The sequence below is a fragment of the Chenopodium quinoa genome, unplaced genomic scaffold (genome assembly GCF_001683475.1).
Source record: "Chenopodium quinoa cultivar QQ74 unplaced genomic scaffold, ASM168347v1, whole genome shotgun sequence".
In the NCBI taxonomy this organism is placed as follows: Eukaryota; Viridiplantae; Streptophyta; class Magnoliopsida; order Caryophyllales; family Amaranthaceae; genus Chenopodium; species Chenopodium quinoa.
The window spans coordinates 1,830,138-1,845,040 of record NW_018742980.1 but is presented as its reverse complement, the minus strand read 5'-3'; positions in this window follow the sequence as shown (position 1 = coordinate 1,845,040).

Sequence of the window (14,903 nt, the reverse complement as noted above, 5' to 3'; positions counted from 1 at the left end):
GTTACTGAGCTGGGCATAGATTGGGCCGTGGTAGAGGGTCTCGTGGTGAAGTAGAATGTGCTTGAAAGTTGAAACGCGTTAAGAAAAAATTGTGTTATGTCGGACTCATGCTGATCTTTCATAAGCATTTGAGCTAACACTACTTAGTACGTAAACACATTTATACCAATTGGTTGTGTGGTGCAGTGGTGATTGGGACTGTACTTGATAGGAAGGACTGCATGTTCGATTCAAAGGATGAATCGGGTGAAACACCAAAAAAAAAAAAGTACGTAAACATTTATATGATCTGATCTTTCATAAACATTTATAAGTGGGCATGTTGTTCGTGCCTTGGGCCTAGATTAGAAGTTTGCTTAAAGCACGTATTGGGCTTCCCTTGTCGTGGGTGGTCCAGTTTGTGAGTGACCAATCAACTATACTTGACATCGCTGCATGACCTTGTGTCATCTTTAATGCTGCGTTAACTATTTCCTAATAAAAAGAAAAAGGTGTAGTTTCAATTATTGGGAGTATAGTCCAGTTATTTATCCTAATTGTCAGGATCAATCAACTAACTGATCAAGTTGAAAGAGTAAAGATAGCAAATGGGAATGATTCCACTATTACGTGTAATCACATGCGTGGTTAAGCAAAAGCATATTCTAAGTTGTGATTATTTAGCCACGATAATTAGCATGAATTAATATTGTTATGCAACAAGAAGCATGTACCAGACCACCAGGCAACAGCTGAGGCAACTTCTTCACTGACTTCATTATTCCAATTAATTATTCTAGAATCCTGCCATTTTTAAGACCTTTCATCAATTTATTTATATTCAAACTGTCAATTTATTGACCAATTACTAGTTTTCAGCCTTTAGTTGCACTGAGAAGTTGCCGCTTTTTTAATTAGAATAATGTTTATTATATGAGTGATAACGATAAAAATAAGTCCACCACTAGTAGTATATTATCAATAATTGATGGGTTTTTTTTATAATGAGGAAAAAGAGCGTGATAATGCCAGAAAAAAACGTCGTCATCGTCTTGTTATGGGAAGAGTACGTATCCCAAGTTCCCAACTTCACTCGAGATAAGTAACTCGGAATTTCAATTGTTTTTATGAGATCTATTTTCCTTTCGTTTTAAGCAAGACCCGTCACATGCATGTCTAGGACTCTCGGTTATTGGGTTAACTCGTAGGATTTCTTACAACATACATTTGAATTTGTGATCTAGAATGAAGATGGATGATTAAACTAATTTTACTGGCTTAGTCAAATTCCACAATCAATTACAAATGATACTAACTAGGTGTATATAAATCGTTCACATTCGATAATAGACCCTATTTGGCAGTTAGCTCGTGGTTAATAGATATAACTGCTTGTATTAATCGGTTTGACTAAGCTAGCTTGTTGTATTAAATAATTTGACAAATACTAAATAGTTGTTTATTATTAATTGCTTCAGTGTAAATAGTAACCAAAAAGGTAATTTCATCAAAAAAGAGCATTTTGAGCTCCAAATTATCTTTTAATAAGATTAATTATTGTTTGGTACACCCAGTGCACAATACTCATAGTGTACTCAATGAACATAAAGGCTAATTTTGAAGGATATAAACTTTTAAACAAATGAACATAAATCTTAAAAGAACATAAGACTAAGAACGAATGAACATATGTGAACCCTAAAAATAACAAAGAACATGTAGTTTAAATGCAAAGAACATGTCTATTCTCCATGTTATAACTCAAAAATTCAAACCCAAAATATATATCGTATTGAAAAACTTATAGAATATATAATTTCAAAACGAAAAATATATGTTATTTTAAGCAGGTGTACCATAAATTAAAACTAATGACTCGTCATATGTATGACTCGAATCAAGTCTATCGTAAACTAGTGACTCTACAGTCAAGTTCAATGTGATAGTTGTCATCCCTTTTCTAAAGCGAAAACACCAAACTAATAAAGTGTAAAAGGTGAAAGGAAGAATAGAAAAAAAACAGCTGAAGAAAGCTAAAAGCACACCACTTTGAGAGTTGAGACCGCGATATTCTATAGAAAAAACCAAAAACTACTAGCTAACCCACCGTTTTCGCTTTCATTCATATTTAGGCGTAATTTCCCAACCACCAATTTTCAATGGGCTCACTCTCCCACAGGATTTGGGTTCAACCCACTTTTGGTTTCTAGCTATATTTTTTGTTGGCTGGCTAGCCGGAAATATCTTTTGTTTTAGTGGTGCAAATCTAGATAAGTAGATAACCTTAATTTCTCTTTCAATCACCTCTTATATTTTGATATTTTTGATACTTTGTGATTTTTAGATGGGACCTTATAGGATGATAAAAGATGGTACTTGAAATTTAGGGGACAAAATTCAATCACTTAGTTGTATCCTAAAAAAATTTGGATATAACCCCCATTATTTTGGACCTTGTAATATAAACCCAATTTAGATAAATCTATCTATATCCAAATTGTTCTAAAATTAGATGTCATGATTTTGATGTGAACCATAATAACCTACTCAAAAATTAATACTTTGTATAAATAAAATATGTACGGAGTATATAAAATTTGGCGTACATAGAATTTATTCCAGGCTAATTATATGAATGGTAAAATAAGAAGGATATTACTTTTCAAAATAATGTACGGAGTACATAAAATTTGGCGTACTTATTCCAAGCTAGCAAATTTTATTTTAGTATATTTTTTGCTTTTAGGATAGGGCTTGTTCAAATGTTCAACTCGCTTGATTACATATTACAAATCTGAAATTACTTACCTGGCAAATTAAATTATCCTTATCAACTATTATCATAATTAATTTTTCCATAACGTATTAGTAGAAAAACACCTTAACTTAAAAAAAATTATAATTCGTATTTTAAAATAAATTTTCAAACACCCATCTACTACTCCTTACCACCACACGTGACTATGTTCAATTCATATGATCTGACTTGACCCGATATGATTTCAAGATTTGACTAAACTTAACTTAATTTGTACTCTAATCAGTTGGATAAAAAAATTATCAAATGAGATGTCATAGATTCATATATTAATACTAGTTTTGTGCCGGCGCAATACTCGGGTTGTTTAATGAATTTTAAGATAAACTTTTAATATATATATGCTAAATTTTAAAACATATCATTGATATAAACAGATTGTGTAAGTAGTATATATACCTTTTGATTTAGGATATTGATCTTTGTAAGAGCGCAATATATATTATAAATATATATATATATACACTATATATGAGAAAAGTATCTATGTTTTTCGATTTTTTTACTCATGGATTAATAATCACTCGACAATCTACCGCTCATAAATCTATAGGTGGTTTTATCCTAAAATGTATTCAAATTTTATTGAAAATAAAACTCTAAACTAAATTTTATAATAAAAAAATTATTCCGAATATATCCACCTTTTTAATCCTAAAAAATCTATCTAAATATATAAATCATGCGTGTCAAACTAATGATTACTTGTTACCTACGTGGCACGACAATTGACCAATAGTTGGAATGCCAAGTGTTGATGTCCCGTGCCCTAGCTAATCTTATAGCTTATGTTTTGTTGTATCGTGACCTAACTAATTGTACAACTTTATATATTTAATAATGACTGAAATATTTTTAAACTAAATGGAAGCTCGTGCGATGCACGGTTTTTCATCTAAGATTTTTAATTATTTGATTTATTTTATTTAATAATTTCAGACAAAATTACAAAAGTTTAATTTTTTTTACTGTAATTAAATATAAATAAATTGTAAATATGATATTTTTTTCGTTATATAAAATCTTTAATGTGAAATGATAAATTTTTAATAATTTAAATCTTAAATCATTATTCATTGTTTTACCATGTCTTTTATTTCGATAGAATCACCAACCTCGTCCACAACCAACCTACTACATCAATTGATAAATTGAACCGTGAAATGTTAGCCAAACTGAAATTGATATAAATTAAATCTTTACATTTATATAAAATAAATCAATATATTTACCAATAAATGAAAATTTGTTGCGATAAAAAATCAAATCTATGCATTAGAATTTTTTCATCATCTCCAAAAATAACCAAAGTCATCCATGTATTAAGTATACAACATCTAATCGTATGCCATTACATAAACAAATAATCGTTAAGTATCCTAAATAAATACAATGTAACTAATAATTACAAAATATAAATTTAAACATAAGATTATAAAAATTACCCGGACATTGACGACCTAAAATTAATACAAAATTACTAACACAAAATTCGCTTCGAAATTTTATTTGTGTCGTATGATGTGTTAGATCTGCATATAAAAAAACATTTAATAAATAAACATAAACATATAACCGTTGAGTATCCCAAATTAATACAATGTAAGTAATAATTAGAATACTAATTCAAACATAGGATTTTAAAAATTAAGCTAAAAATTACCCGGCCATTGATGACCAAAAATTAACACAAATTTACTAACACAAAATTCGTTTGATGGGGTTTTTTATTGATACGAAATTTTGTTTGTGTCGTATGATGTGTCAATTTATAGTGGTAGGTATCACAAATTTTAATTTAATTATAATTGATGAACAATTTGTATTTCTTATCATAAATACTATCAAAATTTATCTTACAATGATAAGTATCGAACTTTATTATAAGCGTTTATCGTTTAAATTTTTTTAGTATATTTTTTTTGGGTTTCTTATACTCGTAGTATTGAATTAATAAATTTATCTTTTCCTATATTTTATACTTTATTTTTTTCATTAAAATAATTTAATTCGTGGATTATAATCTACGTGGCATAAAATTTTAGATATATCAAATCTAATTCGTTACTTTTATCTAGGTGGCGACATAATTTTTTAATTCAAAAATAAAATACACATCTTTCTTCTTATTAATCGAAATAAGTATATTTCTTACGTGGCGCACTAAGTTTCCTACATATATCTCAAGAAAAGATATTTTCCTATATACTCTAAGGTTTTTTTTTTTATAATTATTTGATTTATTTTACAATTTTTAAATTTCAGACAAAAAAAAAAACAAAAAAAATAATAATTTAATTAAAATGATATTGCTAATTACAAAAGTATAATTTTTTTAATGTAATTTATAATGCGACTTAATTTATTGTTGTTTTGTATTTTATTCGTTGTTGTCAGTTATATGACAATAATATGATATCTTTCAAAAAAAAATTGTAAATATGATATTTCATTGATTACATATTAGGATAAAATCTTTAATGTGAAAAGATAATAATTTTTTATTTTTAAAATAATTTAAATCCTAAATCATTATTCGTTGCTTTTTACACTTGAAATTAAACTCTCAAATCTATATATCGTTTTGTATATTTCTTGTGATCTCTTGATCACTAACAAATTATCTGTCTTTTTAATTTTTTAGACATAAAATGTTTAAAGAAGGTAAAGTTTTTTTATTGCGTTATAAGTTTTAAATTATTTTTATGAAAAAAACATCTTATTAATCGGGTATTTAGATAGAACCATTAATTTCATAAGATAATTTTTATTTTTTAATAATTTAAATCCTAATATCTCACGGTTTTTTATACATAAAATCTCATAAAATAATTTTTGTAATTATATCATACTCGTAATATTTTTGATTACTTTGCTATTGTTTGTTAAGGATAATTTTTTATTAATTTTATGTAATTTATTCCCCTAATAAATATTTTGATAAAGAACATTAGAAATAATAGTTATTAGATGTAATATTTTGATGTAAAAAAATTTGAATTAAAAAAAAAATTCGATAGGATCACCAACTTTGTTCACACCCATATCTCTTCCATCTAATAAAAGTGGATAAATAGAACATGTTAGCAAAAATAAAATTATATAAAATTAATCTTTATAGTTTTACAAAATTGTAGAACAAAGTTGAATTTAATTGTAGCATGAACGTAATTACCCTGTAATTAAAAATAAAAAATTAATTTAATTTTATGACTTAATTAAGCTACCTAAATCACAAAAAATTAGTTTTAATCATAAATTAATTGATAAAAACTAAAAGGTTCATTAAAAGATTTAATAAATGTAAACGATTTATAAAGATATAATACCTCTTCATCCAATAGGATCATGAGGCGAGAAACTCGTACTTTGATATTCCAAAGATTTTTGCTCGAATATAATTCTCTGATCAAATTAGATATGCTTGTAAAAACAAAATTCAGTAAACAAAACATAAACATATAATCATTAAGTATCCCAAATAAACACAATTTAAGCAATAATCACATATATGCATTTAAACATGGGTTTTAAAAATTAGGCTAAGAATTACCCAGCCATTGATGACCTAATAAAACTGACACAAAATTAATGACACAAAATTTGCTTGGTTTGGTTTTGCATTGATACGAAATTTTGTTGGTGTCATATGATGCGTCAATTTATAATGGTAAATATCATAAATTTTAATTTAATTATTATTAAGGAATAATTTTCATTTTATCATAAACACTATCAAAATTTATCTTATAATAGTAGGTATATAAATCCTATATCTAAAGATGATTATTTTAAAAGATAACTTTTAGTTTTTTAAATAAATTAAATCCTTGTTTAGGGTAAAAATACCATAAGACACGTGGCCCAATAAAGGCCTGCCACGTGTCAAGCTTGCAACGGTCAGCAAAGGCCCAATCCGTTTGCGACACGTGTCATTTTACCCTAATTGAGGTACAGTTCTCCCTACTATAAATAGTAAGGGCAGACCTCATTAATGGGGATCGATTCATTTCCCCACAAACTAATAAAACACAAATCCCCTAGCAAACGCTCTCAAATCGAGAAGCATTTATTGTCTTATTTCCACATTTAGAAAGAGACTAACTTAATCTTCGGAGGCGGAACACCCCAGCCCCAGCCGGAGTATTCCGTTATTTGTGCAGGTACAGGCGAAGGAAGGAGCATACTAGGAAATTGTAACTCTCCCGTAGGACACATAAAAACCCCCAAACATCTGGCGCCGTCTGTGGGGAGAGTACTTTCTCTCTAGACTTCAGAACCGGTACAGCCGGGTAAAAGTAGTCAACCTGCTGGTGAGGTTGAGGTCCACTCGGACCAAGACACAGCCGACAATCATGAGATTGAAACCTACACAGCAGCCGATGGTTCCTTCAGAACCAAGCATACTCGTTCCAAAGACAAGAGGGAACGAGCAGAGCAGCAGGCAGGCCCAAATCATCCTACCAGGGGACCGCTTGGGTTGACTCCTGCTTCAGAGGGAGCCACCCCAGTCTCCAGAGATGAACTCATGAACATGATGATGAGCTTCAAAGGAGAGATCAAAGGCCTTCTGGAAAATACAGCCGGCCCCTGTAAGGGTCAGGCAGAAGAAAGGCGTCTGGGAAAAAAGACAGCCAAAACAGTCAAGGGTAGAGCATCTACCCCGCATCCGAAGTCAAAAATGTCGGCTAGGCCCTTTGATTTCTCAAAGATACACACTCCCGTAGATGGAGTCAGAAAGCCCGTCCGGCACATTCAGCCGGATGGAACCAAGAAAGTCTATTCTGATGCCCGGACGCTAATTCAGGATAAAAAGACTCAGCAGCGCTCCGAGTCAGCATCAACGTCAACCTTTCGAGACAGCTTCAATGCCACATCAGGGAGGCACTCGAGAACAAACAATGACAGCCGGACAAGCGAGGTTTCCGCTCGATCCGGCCCTCATATGATCCAACCGGCATTGCATGGGACACCATACACGCCTTTTGGATCTCCCTATGCCCAACCGGGTCTTTTCGGGGGGCATCAACAGCCGCCTCTCCAGCCTATGGACTGGCAGCTCCGGCTGCTCAACCTTGGGGAACAGCCAACGGCGTTTTCCAGGGAAATCACCGAGATGACCCAGCCGGCTAAAATTAAAAACGTGTTGGTGGCGCCTATGACGGTACCACCAACCCGGAAGATCACCTCATGGCATACACCAACCTGATGTATTTGCAGGATTTGGATGACGCCTCATGGTGCAGGTGCTTCCCGGCAACGTTGAAAGGGATTGCTCAACGTTGGTTTGGTAACCTCCTAGCCGGATGCATCAATAATTTCAGGACCTTGGCCTACTGGTTTACGTCCAACTTTTCTATGAACATCCCTGCCAAGAAAACAAGCCTTGATCTAGGGGCAATCCAGCAGGGAGATAAAGAGGGGCTCCGGTCATATGTTAGGCGGTTTAACCTGATGAGGATCCAAATCCATGGATTGTCTGATGACGTTGCCTATACTGACTTCTTTAAAGGCTTAAAAGACGGATCAACTTTTAAGTTTGACTTAGTTAGGAAGAGGGTCTCTACTCTTCACGAGGCAATAGAGTTGTGTGCTGTGAAACTTCCAACGGATTACAAAATATCCGATAAAAAAGAGAATCGGCCTACCCAGTCGGCCAAAAAGGAAGACAAGAGAAAGGGGGTATGGGTGGTAGACTCATCCGGACAACCTTTCCAGAAAAGAAAGAGGTCAGATCCGTATGTGCCAAAGTACGAGTTCAACAAGGATTGTGCCTCCATTCTCAACGAAGTAAAAGACCGGTTGAATCTTGAAAAACCGGCTCCTATGAAGAGTCCCCTAGGCGCCCGGGATAAGAGCAAATATTGCCTTTTTCATGAGGAAATTGGCCATGACACTGAGGGTTGCTTTAGCCTCAGACAACTCTTTGACCGGCTGGCTGATGAGGGGGCTCTCAAATCATACCTTTCCAAGTCAAAGGGTGCTCCCAAACAAGTAAAAGGACCACCCCCAAAGAAGCCGACTACTCAATCGGATACGGATGAGGAAACCATACTGACCATAGCCGGTGGATTTGCGGGAGGTGGGCCTACCATCCGGGGCACAAAGGATAACATTCGAAAGCTGGTCAACTCAGTGGATGAGGGCCAGTCGTCTGAATATTCATTTCCGGAAGTTAACATCTCCGAGAAAGATAGAGGAGAGGTCAGGCGGCCTCATGATGACCCAATAGTCATCGAGTGCAAAATCGCCAATCAAAGAGTTGGACGGATCTTGATTGATACCGGGAGCTCATCCGACCTCATCAACTACCGGTGCTTGGAAAAACTCAAGTATAAGCCCAGTAGCATGCATCCGGCCTCATATCCTCTTGTAGGTTTTGGGGGAGGAGTAGTACATCCGGTGGGCATGATTGATCTACCCATCCGGTTCGGAGAAAAGGGAAAGGGCCGTCACATGGTTGTCAAGTTTCTTGTTGTAGGGGAGCTGACTGCCTACAACTTGATTATTGGCCGCCCAACCCTTAACATCTCAAAGGCAGTCATCATCCCATCTCTAATGTTGATTAAGTTTGAAAGGGATGATGGCACAGTCGGTTTTTTGAGTGGGGACCAAAAGATGGCGAGGGAGTGTTACCTCTCGGATATCAAACCAACGCTTGACACAGACGGTCAAGAGAAAGAAATAGTTGAACTTGACGACTGTGATCAAAGCTTACCTGCTACTAAGCCAGCCGGTAAAAAGAGGAAGACGGACCAACTGGCGCCTGTAAAGGAGAAACAATAGCAATCACTGTCCGGGGAGAGGCCAGACGTCCTTCGCCCCCAGCCAGCTGGAGAAATAATTGACATTGTCCTTGAAGACAGCCGGCCAAACAGAACCGTCAAGATTAGGACGGTTGCGTTTGAAAGTTTGGGATCAGATTTGCTCCTTTTGCTGAAGGAGTTCAAAGATGTGTTTGCCTTTGAAGTAGTAGAGATGCCGGGTGTGAATCCGGATCTTGCTATTCATAAACTCGCTGTGGATCCTAAAAAGAAGCCGGTCAGGAAAAAGAAAAGAAACCATGGCGAGGAAAGGTCCCAGGCGGCAGCAACCGAGGTCAAGAAACTCTTAGATGCTGGGTTCATCCGGCAGTGTTACTACCCGGATTGGGTAGCCAATGTCGTCCTTGTGAAAAAGCCGAATGGAACCTGACGGATGTGTGTAGATTACACGGACCTGAACAGGGTTTGTCCAAAAGATAGCTACCCGCTTCCAAAGATAGATCATCTGGTAGACTCTACAGCCGGCCATGCCCTGATGAGTTTCATGGATGCCTACTCCGGCTTCCATCAGATACCCTTGTGGAAGAAAGACCAAGAGAATACGGCTTTCGTCACAGATCAAGGGCTATACTGCTACATGGTGATGCCGTTTGGGTTGAAGAATGCGCCTGCCACTTTCCAACGAATGATGAACTCGGTCTTTTATGATCAGATTGGAAGGAACGTGGAGGCGTACATCGATGACATGATAGTCAAGTCAAAGCTACAGGCGGATCATCTAGCCGACCTCCGAGAAACCTTCACTACCCTCAGGCGGCATAAAGTCATGTTAAATCCGAAAAAATGCGTCTTTGGAGTTGAGTCTGGGAAGTTTCTCGGATTTTTGATTGATCAGAGAGGCATAGAGGCTAATCCGGACAAAGTGCAGGCTGTGATTGACATGCAGTCGCCTCGTACCGTCAGGGAGGCTCAAAAGCTTACCGGTTGCCTGGCGGCATTGGGGAGATTCCTCAGCCGGTCAGGTGACAAGTGCCTGTATTTCTTTCAAGCAATCAAAAAGAGGTCAAGGTTTGAATGGGGTGAAGAGGCTGAGGCGGCATTTCAACGGCTGAAGCAACACTTGCATTCTTTGCCAAGATTAGTGAGTCCCCTACCCCAGGAGGCTCTCTACATGTACTTGGCCGTCTCGGATCATTCCTTGAGTGCCGTCCTCCTTGCTGAGAGAGACGACAACTAGCTCCCGGTCTACTTTATAAGTCATGTCCTTCGAAATGCTGAACTTCGATATCCCATGATTGAAAAATTCGGTCTGGCATTGTTCAAGGCAGTCAAACGGTTGAAACCGTATTTCTTGGCTCATCCGGTTACCGTCTACACTGACCAGCCGCTCAAAAGGCCTACGACCACTTTAGAGTCATCCGGAAGAATGATTAAATGGGCTGTGGAAATTCAAAGTCTAGAAATCACTTTCGAACCCAGGCGGGCAGTGAAGGGTCAGGCGTTTGCCGACTTCATTGTTGAAATGACAAGGCCGATACAGCTGGATAAAACTGATCAAGTTTGGAAGGTTTATGTAGACGGGAGCTCTACGCTGAATGGTTGCGGGGCAGGCGTAATTTGTCATTCTCCAGAGGGGGAAAAATACGAGTATGCTCTACGATTCAAGTTTCAAGCTTCGAATAATGAAGCTGAATACGAGGCCCTGCTAGCCAGAATCCGCATGTGCAAGGCAGCCGGGGCTAGGAAAGTTGACTCCTGCTCAGATTCTCAACTCATCGTAAGCCAGTACAACGGTGACTATGAGGCTACCCATCCGGTGATGATTAAGTATCTTCAGGCGGTCAAAGAGGAGGCTGAGGCATTTGATGAATTCAATCTAAGTCAAGTACCCAGATCCGAGAATAATCATGCGGATGCACTATCCAAACTCACATCATCCGCCACATGTGATACGCCTAGGTCAGTCTTCTGGGAAGTCATGGAAAAGAAAAGCATTGAACATGACCCCATTGGAGTTCTAGATCGAAGCTCCACTTGGATGGACCTCATCCGGGATTACCTAGTAGACGGCACTCTACCGGGTGTCTCATTAGAAGCGGCTGCTCTTAAAAGACGAGCATTAAGCTTCGTAATGCACAAAGGTGAACTTTTCCGGATGGGTTACTTGCAGCCGCTATTCAAGTGTGTGACCCCAGAAAGGGGAAAGGAAATACTGGAAGATCTGCACGCCGGCTTCTGTGGATCGCACATTGGCGGAAAGACCCTAGCCAAAAGAGCCAGGCGGCAAGGATACTTTTGGCCTACCCTTGAGGCGGATGCATTAGACATGGTTAAAAGATGTGACAAGTGCCAGAGGTTCGGCCGGCTGATCAGGCAGCCGGCAACTGATTTAACAGCTATTCACAGCCCAATTCCCTTTGCAAAATGGGGCATGGACATTTTGGGGCCATACACTCCTGCCCCCAGGCGGCAAAAGATACATCTTGGTGGCAGTTGATTATTTCACCAAGTGGGTTGAGGCCGAGGCGGTTAAGGGCATCAAAACTAAGGATGTCATCTCCTTTATCTGGAGAAATGTCATCACCCGGTTCGGTGTACCAATGTCAATGGTCTTTGACAATGGCCCCCAGTTCGAAACGCCTGTCCTAAAGACTTGGTTGCAAGATCAAGGAATTTCCCATTACTTTGCATTCGTTGGCCGTCCGCAAGCAAACGGTCAAGTTGAAGCTTTTAACAAGCTCATATCAGGCGGCATAAAGAAAAAGATTGAAAAGGCAGGCGATCTTTGGGCAGAGGAGTTGACTCACGTTCTTTGGTCTATCAGAACTACTGAGAAGGGGTCAACCGGAGAAACTCCATTTCTTATGGCATATGGCACAGAGGCGGTGCTTCCCATTGAATTGTATGAGCCAAAACTTCGAATCATGTTATATGATGAAGAGGCAAATTGGGAAGCCATGCGCCTGGCTCTAGATACTCTTCCAGAAAGAAGGGGCAACGCCGCCTTGCGTCATGAAATCTACCGTCTGCGAATGACGAGGTCCTACAACAAAAGGGTGCGTAAACGCCCCCTCAAAGTTGGAGATTTTGTATTACGGAAGCTTGAAGAAACTGGTAGGGCACACGAACAAGGGAAACTGACCCCAAACTGGGAAGGACCCTACCGGATTTTTGAAGAAGTTAGAAACGGCACATACCGCTTGGAAACCCCAGACGGTATGTGGCTGCCTCGTACCTGGAATGTAGATAACTTGAAAAAGTACTACTTCTAAGGATTCTGTAATTTTTGTAAAAAGTATTGAAATGTGAAAGCATATAATTTCCATTCATACAGTTGTATTTGCACCTGTTTAGGGCAAGATCACAGACGAAAGAACACTTGATTAAAACCACTGCTCCAAAAAGAGCATTCATCCGGCGACACCCATCCGGGTGAAATCGTTGAAGAGAACAGCTCCCTTCCGGGTGGTACATTGTTCTAGCGATCCAATAACTCAAACGGCATTTTCTTAAAAAATTTACAGCCGTTAGAAATGATCCATTGCATCTAGGTTTCACCCGGCAAGGACCCAAAAGTGGTCCATCCGGCAAAATTAAATTCCTAGAGGGTTACTGCAACCGGGTATTATCTAAAAGCCACCTAAACGGTTTCATAACCCACCCGCCATTTCATTGTACCAGCCGGGGCAAGGTTAGATCAATCATTGATCACCCATCCGGCTGCCATGAAACGACTGCCTGTTTACCGTTGGAGTAAACAGTTGGCCATTTCAGGGGCATAACATGGTATCGTTACTTCATCCGGCATATATAGAACGGCTGATCATATAAACCGGATGAGTAAAAAAAAATAATAATAAATAAAAAAAAAAGCATTCAAACGCAAATAGTAGAAATAGCAAAACCGACTGCGTCGGTTAAATAGATTAGATATTTATAAATAAGAATGTTAACCGGACCCCCGTCCGGGAAAGATACATCAAAAGTTACTCGACTCGCAGGCCGGAAAAGAAGATAGGAAATTGTTTATGGTTGTTACTGTTGAGCTTGTTGTTGTTGAGCTTGCTGCTGTTGAGGATCCGGCTGCTGGACTGCATCGACTGGAACTTCGGCCGACTGCTCCACCACTTGCTGATCCTCCGCCTGAGCATCTTGATTAGCCCCATCCGGCTGAATCACGTTGTTGCGCTCAACCCACTCGTCGAAAGCGGGAGGGGGGTCAGTTCCGAGCACCTTGGCCTCGTAAACTTCAGAGGCATACTGGTATCGAAGATTCCAGTATTCGTACTCGAAATCCGGGTGGATCAGGCTCCAAGAGAGCTTCATTCGTTCCTCATAGTCGGCCTCATTTTCAGCAATCAGGCGGAGTTGTTCCTATTCCAGCTCTTTCTTACGAGCCGCCTGATTGTTAGCAAGATCAGTCACCAGCCGGCTGCTGTCCTTCCGGAGATTGACATTTTCCTTGTCAGCATTCTCCAGGGCTTTAAGGTCAGTTTGGAGATTTTTGACCTGGAGCTCAAGCTCATCAACTCTCTTCAATGCCGCCTCCCCCAGCTGCAGCCGTCTTCTTCAACAGTTCCTCATGTTGCAACTTCCTTTGTTCAGTTTCCAAGTCATATGAAATGGCATTGAATTGGCAAACGTCAATAAGCTCAGATGCGCGCTTCTGAGCGTCTCTTACCTCTTCCTGCTTCTTGCGAAGAGGGACGCTAAGCCCATCAACTCTCAGCAGCGTCTGTAGCATCACCCGGGGAAAGTGTTAGGCAAGATTAAAGATAAAATACATGCATCCGTTTTTTTTTGTAAAAAAAAAGGGGCATTGCTTAAACATAGGCCATCCGATTTATGTACCTCAGCAAGAAGAAAAGTGATCCGGTCAAGATTGACCGTGTGCACAGCCGGCACAGCTTCTCGTTCTGACCGAGTGATGGTCCTGACCATCCTCTTCGCATATTGCTGGTAGTTTGGACGGCTGGAGGTGGTATCTGCAAGCATAGAATCATCTGTAAGGTATTGGGCATATGCCTCGCCAACATCCAGGCGGTGTCCAGAAGAATCCCCGGATTGGCTTGCTTGGGTTTTTACTCTCATATGCCCAAGCGGCCAGGGGGGATCGAAGGCAAAAGTGTTACCTCTCTCGGACTGTAGGGTCAAAGCCCCCCCAGCCGCTAATGAACCGGAGCCCGTCTGAGTACGAGCATCCGGCCTTGCTGACTCCACCACCATTTCAAAGTGGGGAGTGAATTGCATGCTCTTCCCTGCAGTTGTTGGCCTGTCCTTGTCAGGCGTCTTCTGTTTCTGACCTGCATCCGGGGTAGGAGCCGCCACCCTAGGCACTTTGG